At 37.8% G+C, this 10,039-nt stretch overlaps 1 protein-coding gene across 8 annotated transcripts in view; it reads right to left on the reverse strand.

Annotated features, from left to right (window-relative positions):
* Tsga10 (testis specific 10) overlaps positions 1-10,039 on the reverse strand; it is a 113,264-nt gene that overhangs the window by 100,038 nt on the left and 3,187 nt on the right. The gene's annotated exons all lie outside the window — the stretch shown is intronic.

A 10,039-nucleotide genomic window follows, 5' to 3' on the forward strand; every position in this document is an offset into this window, starting at 1 on the left:
TTTTTTCGGAACCGGGGATCGAACTCAGGCCCTTGCACTTGCCAGGGAAGCACTTATTCTACTGAGCCATCTCCCTGACGCCCCAGTAACATTTTAGATAATAATTTTCAATATCTATCAATTATGTCCTAATGCAAGAAAATTTCAAGCTTTATCTTCTTAAAATTATTTTTAAAACTTTGTTTTCAAATATAAAACTATGATACTAAACATGCTTTTCTAAGTTATGTTCTATCCTATCATTATTCTAAGCCATATACCTCTAGGCCTATATTGAACAACATAGGAACCATTACCAATATACCTGCTATGATTTTTTACCCATATCATAAAAGGCTGAACTCTCTAATATATCAATTATCCCTATAAATAAGAAAAAAGGAACACCCCAACAGAAACTGGTAATGACATTTGGACATTTAAAGAAATATTCAATCTCAATCTCTGGAGTACCAATGAAAGCAACACTGAGGTACCCTATCTTAGCAATCACCATGGCAAAGACCAGTGAGTTGAATATAAAACTTATCTTTACATTTCACTGGTAGCAGTGTAAATGGATAAGGTATTTTTGCAGAACAACTGCATAAAATCTATTAACAGCATAAATGCAAATGAAGGACTCTTGTTTAAATGTAGATTGTTGTTCATGTTAGACCTGAAATTCTGCATTTTGAAGCTGCCCTGCAATCACAGCATTGATTTAGCTAATACCTGTTTGAATTTCAAAGGTTAATCATTTGGTTAATACCTCAGTTTGAAATTCAAGGGTCCATTTAATTAAAATGTAAAACTTTTCAACATTCAGAGTTTTCCATTTGTTAACTTCATTATGTTTAGAAATGCCTAGCAGATTAGTAGAACAGACTCTGGGGTATGCCTGGGTGGGTGGTAGCAGAATGGCCTTGGGTACTATATGTTCTCCCTTGCTCATTCCTCTCTGGCACTGTTCCCTGCTCTGCTTTCCATGTCATGAAGAGTGTTTCTCCATCCAACACTTCTATCAAGACATTTCTACCATCAAGCCAGCCAGGCATGAACTGCATCCTCTCAACTCTGAGGCAAATTAAAACTCTCCTTTAAGTTGTGCCTGTCAGGTACTGTGTCTCAGTGACAGAAAGCTGACTAATACAGAAGACTGGTACTAAGAATAAGGTTACTGCTGCGATCCAACCTGGCCATGTAGTTTAGAAACCTTTGGAACTGGTTTATGGGAAGAGTTTGGAGACATGGGCTAGAGAAGGATTTGAGTGATATGAGCAGCTCCTGATGGGGGATTCTGGCCAGAGCATAGAAGCCCAGAATGTTAACAGAATATGAACAGTAAAGACCACCCTCAGGGGATTTCAGGTGGAAACAAGTCATCCATTGGCATTTGGACTAGATGTGATTTGTGTTATTCTCTGGCAAAAAGTCTGTCCACATTTTCCCTATATCCTGAGATTTGGTGGGAGTCTAAGGTTAAAGACAGTGCACTAATTAATCTGGAGGAGGTAATTTCAAGACAGTTTAACATTCAGGCTGTGGCACGGAGATTGCTGATTGCTTAGCCAGATTTATAACAAGAATTGGAGACAAAAGGCAGAGCAGAAAAACTTGAACACTTACATTCTGGCCAAGAAAGAACCACGTGTGAAGTTGGGATCAAAGGAGGTTTGGCTGCTAAAGAGATTAGTGCCATTAAAAACAAAAAAACAAAACAAAATACTTTATAGGAGGGAAAAAAAGATGCCTTGAAAGCATGAATCAGCAAGACACCCAAGACTCCAACAGTACAAAAGCATCACCCTTTCTTTTGACAGAATACCTGGGACTCTTGCATGCTTGAATGCTCAAGGGCTCCTAGGGAACTGGTTCCTTCGGATTCATTTTACCTTGCTCACCATCCTGGCAGCACTTAAGAGGCACTGAGTCCATGATTGAAGGAAGCCTACCTACTCTTCCTATGGAAAGCAGACACTGGCATCATCCATGTGATCCTGGTTTTACAGATGGGCAGAAAGCAAGAGTCGTGACAGTAGGGTTTTCACAAAGATTGCAAAGGCCAGGCAGAGAGTCGTGGTACAGTAGTGACCTCAGGAAGTCAGAGATGACAGCAATGTGGAGCGTCAGCTGAAAAAAGCTAAATCTGTCATGGAGCTAGTCCTGAACAGTCACCTTGTGGGCTGCAATCAACAAAGCCATAGAAGTTTCTGGGTGTTGTTGCACAATCTGTAATCCCAGCACTCAGGAGGTTAAGGCAAGAAGTTCACTTCAAGTTTAAAGCCAACCTGGTCTACACAATCAGATCTTGTCTTAAAAAAGCAAGGCCATAGGGGTGGGGTCACATTTACCACTTTGTGTCCCAGATGCTGCATATGCAGCTATACAATTTAATGTTTTTCCTGCTGGTTTTTGGTCTTGTCTCTGCTTTCTTTGCTACCATCCCCCACCATTCCTTGCTTTTGAAATGGGAATGCTTACCTCCATGCCATCTATACCTTGGTGTCTTACTTTTCTCATTTCTAAGACAAAATAACAGACATCCGGTTTGTTTGTTTTTTATTTTAAAGAGGACAAAAAACAAAAACAAATACCAAGAACAAAGATACAAACACAAAACAATACAAATGGTACAGAATTTCAAAACAAGAATAGAAAACTAAAATGGTTATTATATAACATATTATCATCAAATTTCTTGCTCAGATTGCCAGATATAGGTATGCAAGATTAATCAAACATTAATGAAACATTAACTCTTCCTTTCAATAAACCTTAATTTTTTATTGTCCTTTTTATTTTTTAAATTTATTTTAAAGAGTATGATAAAAAGAGATGTGACATTAGACAACAGACATTTAAAAGAACAAGATGAAAGGTATTCCACCATGGTTGTTATACTTCACATTACTGTCCTCAATGTAGTTGCTCAGATTACAGATACTAGCATATAGTTAAAGTAGAAAATGTAAACATTAACTCCTACTTTCAAAAAACTGACAGAAATTAGTAGTACAATCATCTCAGCTATCCTGTATATATACTTAGATGATTTCCCCCTTCCTTTTTTTCTCCTATCTTTTCTCCTCAACTCCACTGTTTATTTCTTATGTTTACTTTCTTTCCATTTTACTTGATCTATTGTACCTTTCAGATTTTATTTACTCTTTCAGGTTTTTATTTACTCCTTCAGGCTTTCAACGGTAGGGAGAAAATACAATGTTCACATAAGTGGGCATAATTTATTTCGCAGATGAGTATAGCCTCTAGCTGTATCCATTTACCTATAAAAGCCTCAAGTTTATCTTTCTTTATAGCTTGTATAAAAATACCACATCTTTTTGTCCATTCAAGTAATGGGCATTGGGGTTATTCCCAATGATATATACCCGATATATCACTGTGGTACATTTTCAATTCTTTTGAAAAAATACCCAGAAGGGGAATAGCTTGGTTGAATGGGATTTCCAAATCTAGATTTTTGAGGAGTCTCCACACTGCTTTCCATAATGGTTATACCAGTCTACATTCCCACCAACAGCGGAAAAGGGTTTTTTCTCTCCAGCATTTGTTATTACTTGATTTCTTTATGGTAGCCATTCTTTCTGGAGTGAGATGGTATTTCAGTGTTGTTTTAATTTGCATTTCTTGAATGACCAGTGTTATGTAATATTTTTTCATGTATTTATTTTCCATTTGTATTTCTTCCTCTGAGAAGTGTATATTCATCTCAGATGCCCATTTTTGAATTGGGTCTTTGAATTTTGAGGTCCTGATATTTTTTAGTTTTTTTATTATTTTAGATAGAAGTCCTTTGTCTGAGTGACTGTTGGTTAAGATTTTTTTCCCCAATTTAGAGGTTGTCTTTTCACTTGGGTTGGTGATTTCTTTTGACATGCAGAAACTTCTCAGTAAGAAGAGATCCTAGTTGTTGATTCTTTGAAGTATTTCCCATGTAGTTTGGTTTTTTTCATGAATTCTCTGCCTACCCCTATGTCTTTAAGATTTCCAGCTACTTTCTCTTCTAGTAGATTTAGTGTTTCTGTTTCAATGTTTAGATATTTAATCCATTCTGACTTTAGTTTAGTGTGTGGTGATACATCTGGGTCTAGTTTTAGTGTTCAAATTGTAGAGAGCCAGTTTTTCCAGCTTCATTTGTTAAAGAGGCTATCTTTCTCCCAGGGAACATGTTTGGCCCCTTTGTCAAAGATAAGATGGCTGAAGATGTTTGTAGCTGCAGACACCCAAAGTTAAAGGAGAAAAAGGTTATTTGGCTCACAGTTTGTAGAGGTTTTGGTTCATAGTTCTCTGGCTCCAAGACAGGGGTAGCGTGACAGAGGGCCATCGTAGAGAAGAAACAGTTTATGGCAGGCAGATGGCAGCAAGCAACAAGCTACAAGTGATCCTCTTTTTGTCCCTTATACCCAGGCTACACATCCTTAGGGTGGGAAACACGCACACCCAGGATGGGCCTTTTCAACATCCACACTCAAAACTATGCCAATCCAAACAGTGGACTAATATAATTTTCACATACCTTTAATCCTATCATCACACACACACTTGGATCTAGCCACTTCTGAAAAGAAGTGAATAAGGTTTTGGGGGACATCTAGATACAAACCACAACACTTGGAACTATGTAATTTCGTTTTTTAAGTTTTACAGAAGTTTATTAACAGTTTTCCTTGAGCCTCAGAAGGGAGTTGAACTTAGAATTTGAAAAAAACAAAGAAAAGAAACTATTGAAACTCTGAAGAAGGAATTACTGCATTTCTTGTTGTATATGGGCTAGCTATATCATAGTACATGCCATTAAAAATTTGTTATTGTCTTAATTTAGAAATTAAATACAGGGCTGGTGAGATGGCTCAGTGGTCTAAAGCACCTACTTAGATACAAGCTTAGCAAAGCACAGGGACCGCGGTTCAATCCCCCAGCACCACATGACAGCCAGCCCCGCCCCCTGGTGGGCTGAGCTGGCCACACACACACACACACACACACACACAAATAAATAAATAAAAATTTAAAAAAAAAAGAAATTAAATACAGTTTAAAGAGATATCCTGGAGTGTGAAGTTCAGAGTGGGAGGATTGTGATCATTAATCCTGATATATCAACTTCATTGGATTAAGGTCCCATGCTGCCTCTTCCCTGGCGCTGCCATCCTGTGCTACTTCCTGGCTACCATGAATTGAGCAGCTCTGCTCCACCACGTGCTTGTGCCATATTTCTGTCTTGCAACTAGCTATCAGTGGACTGAATCCATGAACCATGAGCCAAACTAAAACTCACTTCCTTTATGTTGTGTATATTGGATACTGTGTCCCAGCAATGGGAAAGCTGACTAAATATAGATTTTTATTTACAGAAGACCTGAGATTCCACATTAAAAAAAAAAAACAAAAAAACTGTCTTGCCATCCTTATTTGATTAATGCCTCAGTTTAAATTTCAAGGGTCTATTGAGTTAAAATGTACATCTGCTCAACATTCAGAGTTGGTCATAATTCTCACTTTCCAAATTTATCTCCTACTTGAAACCTGCAAGAACTCAAGACAAACTATTTTATATATTCTTAATACATACATTTAAAAGCAATTTTCTCAACTTAACTATACACTTTAAAGGCCCAAGCCAAAGTCCAAATTTTCTAGACGGGTTTCTCTATTATTAACATTGTGTAACAATCATTTCTTCATTAAGACTTCAATATACTAATTACAGAACAAGTTATGTAGCTATGTATTTTTTCTGGATATATCGTTTTCACAAAGTTATGAGAGGCCAGGGAGATAGCTGCCAAGTGCAAGGTCCTGAGTGATCCCTAGTACCCTACCCCCAAAAGAGTTTTAAGGACCTTAAGAACAAGTAATATTTGGGAGCTCTCCCTCTCCACCAACCTGCCAATACAGTTTTAGTGAGGTTGATAATAAAGAAGTGGACCAAAGGAGATTTGACCTTTTCCTTCTTCTCTTTGGTAAGCTGAGAAGTAAAAATGGAGACTCCATAAAATTACTTACTAGGCTAGTCTAACTATTAGAAATCCATCTGACAATCATAAATAAACATGTTGGAATTGCTACCTTCTGCCTTTTAGCTTTGGAAGCAATATCACTGAGGGTTGGGGCATAAGAGTACTTGAAATTACTACTCATTGCCTGCCAGTTTCCACTGAGGCCATATAGAATATCTTCCAAATTCCTGTGATTTCTAGTATCAATATCCATTAGAATAGGACTTCATGTTTCTGTATAGATCTCAGAGAATGTAAGTGAAACTTCTAGTTTCCATTGAGAAATAACAGAGCATCATGGTTAAGAGCACGTATTCTGATGTTAGATTGCCTATGTTCATAATCCTAGTTCTGTCACCCAGTTGTGTGACCTTGGACATGTTTCTCTTGGTGTGGCCTGTATATTAACTACAGATGATAGTGTCTACCTCATAGAGTTGTACAAGAATTGAGTTAACCTATGTAAAGTACTTAATGAGTACCACATATGTGACTTATCATTACTATTAATAATTCCTCTCACTAACTCATCTAATGAACTATCAAGTCCTAATGTTTGTTTTCAAAAAAATGTCTCTAGTATATTTCTTCTATACCAACTATCACTGCTTCAATTCATGCTATAAGATTATAATACATTTATTCACTAATCAAATTTATAAATAGTCAGAATAAGACTAAACCAATGATATTACCACATAGGGATAAAAAAAAAACAAGGAAAACAAACAAAAATCTACAATTTCAAACCCTAATTTATAGAAGTCCAAAACAAATGAGAAGTTATAGCACAACATGACTACTATCCTATCAGCAACACACATGTATGGTAAGGAGACACACACAAAAGGACCACAAAGAAGTATTTCTGACTTCTACCTCTTCAGATGAGACTTAGAACCTACTCTTCATTCCCTAAAACTATCAGTAGAGCCCTATGAGAGCATTTAGCACCTTATATTGCTCTTAACTGGATGGCAACAGAAATGGCCACATTAACAAGTCTAAAACTGACCTCTCAAATTCTGCAGCCTGCTCTCAGCCCTGCCTTCAAGACCTTCTCAGCCTTCCTCCCGTCAAACTGTGCCATCATCTGTGTATATGCCCACGGTCTAAGAAGCCATATTTGTTTTCTTTCTCACTCACTCTCATTTGTCACCAAGCCCTGTTGGTTCCACCAACAAAATGTATTCTAAAAACTTTCACCCTACATTTTCATTACCACCTCCTTAGTCCAATTCACCATCATCTCCCACCTAGATAGATACAATTTCCTACCCGTCTTTCTGCTCCTTCTGTTTTCCCCCCACAATTCATACTCCACACTAAAATCAAATCAATCATTCTAAGTACTACTTTGCCATAGAAGAACAAATCTGAGTCATCAGTAAGAAAATGGGCACATCTTTAGATTATAATATTAAGTGAAATAAATCTGACACAAACTTAAATATCTCATGGTTTTTCTTACATGAGAAATGATATATTAAAAAGCAAACAGGGAGACAGATCTTTGCAAAAGGAAAGTCCAGGCCCAAGAGATGAAGGAGGGAGAAAGAGAGAAAGGAAAAGGGAATGAAGGCAGAATTAAATGTGTTCATACATACACCAACACCCCATGATGAACATAATCATTGTGTACCACACACATGTACTAATTTTAAATTTTTAAAAAATTAAAACAAGATAATTCTCAAAAACACTATAGTTGGGTGGGGAGATGGCTCAGTGGAATAAGCGCTTCCCTGGCAAACACAAGGGCCTGAGTTCAATTCCCAGTTCCGGAAAAAAAAAAAAAACAAAAAACAAAACAAAAACCACTATAGTGGCTTCCCACTGGATTCAGAATAAAATGGGAACTTCTTAAGGTCATGCATAATTTGGTCCCTGCCTTCACTCAGATATGATACTCTCTTTTTTGTTCACCCACTAATTATATTAGTTTTCTTTTTTTTCCTCCAATGTGCTGCTATGATCTTAATATTTGTGCCCCCAGCTCCACAACTCAGATACCAACACCCTAGGTCCAAAGTGATCATATTAAAAGGTACAAGGGCTGAGGATGTAGCTCAGTGCTCTAGAATGCTTCAAGCCTTGAGTTCAGTCCTCATCACCCTCTTCCCCCCAAAAAAGGTGCAGCTCTTAAAAGAGAATAGCTCTTATAAAAAACACCCAAGAGAATTCCCTTGCCCCATTTATCTAGTGAGAAACAACTGGAAGGTGTCAGTGATACAGGATATAAAACCTTAACAGACACAGAATCTGCTGGTCAGATGACCTTGAACTTCTTAACCTCCAGTACTGGCAATCAAAGTTTTGTTGTTTACAAATTAACCTGTACACGATATTTTGTAACAGTGTGCAAATAGACTAAGATGCATGCCCATCTCATTTCATTTCAAGGCCTATGCCCTTGCTTTCCCCATTAGGAACTTTCTCTCCACAGACTTTTGTATGACTGGCTCCTCTTTATCCTTAGCAATCTGGCTCAAATGTCAGTCTTATCTACTTCTTCCCTAAAGTAGCCTCCTCTCCCAGTCATTCGCAATACTGCTACTTGAAACTGTATCCCTTATTTGCTCTCTTGTTTATTGTCTGTCCTCTTTTTACTAGGATACAAACTAAGACCTGTAAGTTCTTGTCTGGTAATGATGATGCCCATTTTCTTCTTGTTTTTTTCTTCTTTCTTTTATTGTGGAGCGAGGATGCTAGAGATCCAACCCAGAAATTCACATATGCTAGCAACACTCTACCTCTGAGATATAAATTGTATTTTAGGGAAGGGTCTACAGGGTGTTCGGGGTCTTGCTAACAGATTGGACTTGTAGTGATCCGCCTGTTTACAGCTTCCAAAGAGCTGGTATTACAGGTGCATGCCACCACGCCATCTCAATTCCCATCTCAGTGCACCCTGGGGGCGGGGCCAGCATGGCAGGCTCAGGAATCAAACCCCAGGGCCCCTGCACCTGCTTGCAGGTGCTTTAATCCACTGAAGAACTATATATTTTTAGTTCAGTTCACTCTGATATTTCTAATGCCTGAAAATTGTCCACCATAAAGTTGTTCAATGAAACACTCCTTTTATAGGTATTCAATAAAATATTCATAATCACTCAAAACATTTTCAAAATAATGAATTCTCATTATTTAAACAATGAATGCAACTTCAGTGGTAGGGTAGGGTGGAGGTAAATCTGGAGAGGACTAATGAATGAGAATTTTTAAAAAGGAAACAAAATGTATACTACTTTCCAGCATAATTACAAGAGGAAGAGAACAAAAGTTGGAGAAAGTCCAAAGATGTACAAGGGCGACTTTGAGGAAAAAAACCAGGAGGCAGGAGGATCACAGTGAGTTTGAGGCCAGCCTGGGCTGCAGAGTATCTTCAAGACCAGCTTGAACTACATAATGAGACCATGTCTCAAAAATACAACCACCCCCGCCAAAAAAAAAAACAAAAACCAAAAACAGAAAAACCCCAGGAGCCTGAGGCAGAAGGATCACAGCAAGTGCAAGGCCAGCCTTAAGTACCTAGCAAGAAAACCCTGTCTACAAAAAATAACAGGGGTTCCATCTCCAGCGTGCATGCTAGCCCGACCCCCTGGCATGCTCTGAGAGAGCCACTGAGATTGGGCGTGATGGCACGAACCTGTAACCCCAGCGCTTGGAAGGCTGAAAACAAGAGAATCACTATGAGTCCAATCTGTGTCCCTACACTAAAATACATTAAAAATAATAATACAAATTCAAAAATAAAAAATAATAATTCTTTTTAAAGTAAAGACTTATTTTTTTAGAATCAAATCCTGGGTCTTTTCAGAGAAATGAAAATACAGTACAGGTTAAATATCCCTAATCTAAAAATCCAAAATCCAAAACTCTGAGTGCTGTTAAATACCATAAGTAAAAAAAATTCGGGGGCCTGCCCCTTAGCTCAGTTCTTTAAGTGGCTGCTTCAACAAAGCAGTCAGGCTCAGGTTGCTGTGGTTCGATCCCCACAACACATTAAAAATAAATTAATGATAAAGCTTATAAAA

Source organism: Octodon degus, unplaced genomic scaffold, assembly GCF_000260255.1.
Source record: "Octodon degus isolate 3935 unplaced genomic scaffold, OctDeg1.0 scaffold00052, whole genome shotgun sequence".
In the NCBI taxonomy this organism is placed as follows: Eukaryota; Metazoa; Chordata; class Mammalia; order Rodentia; family Octodontidae; genus Octodon; species Octodon degus.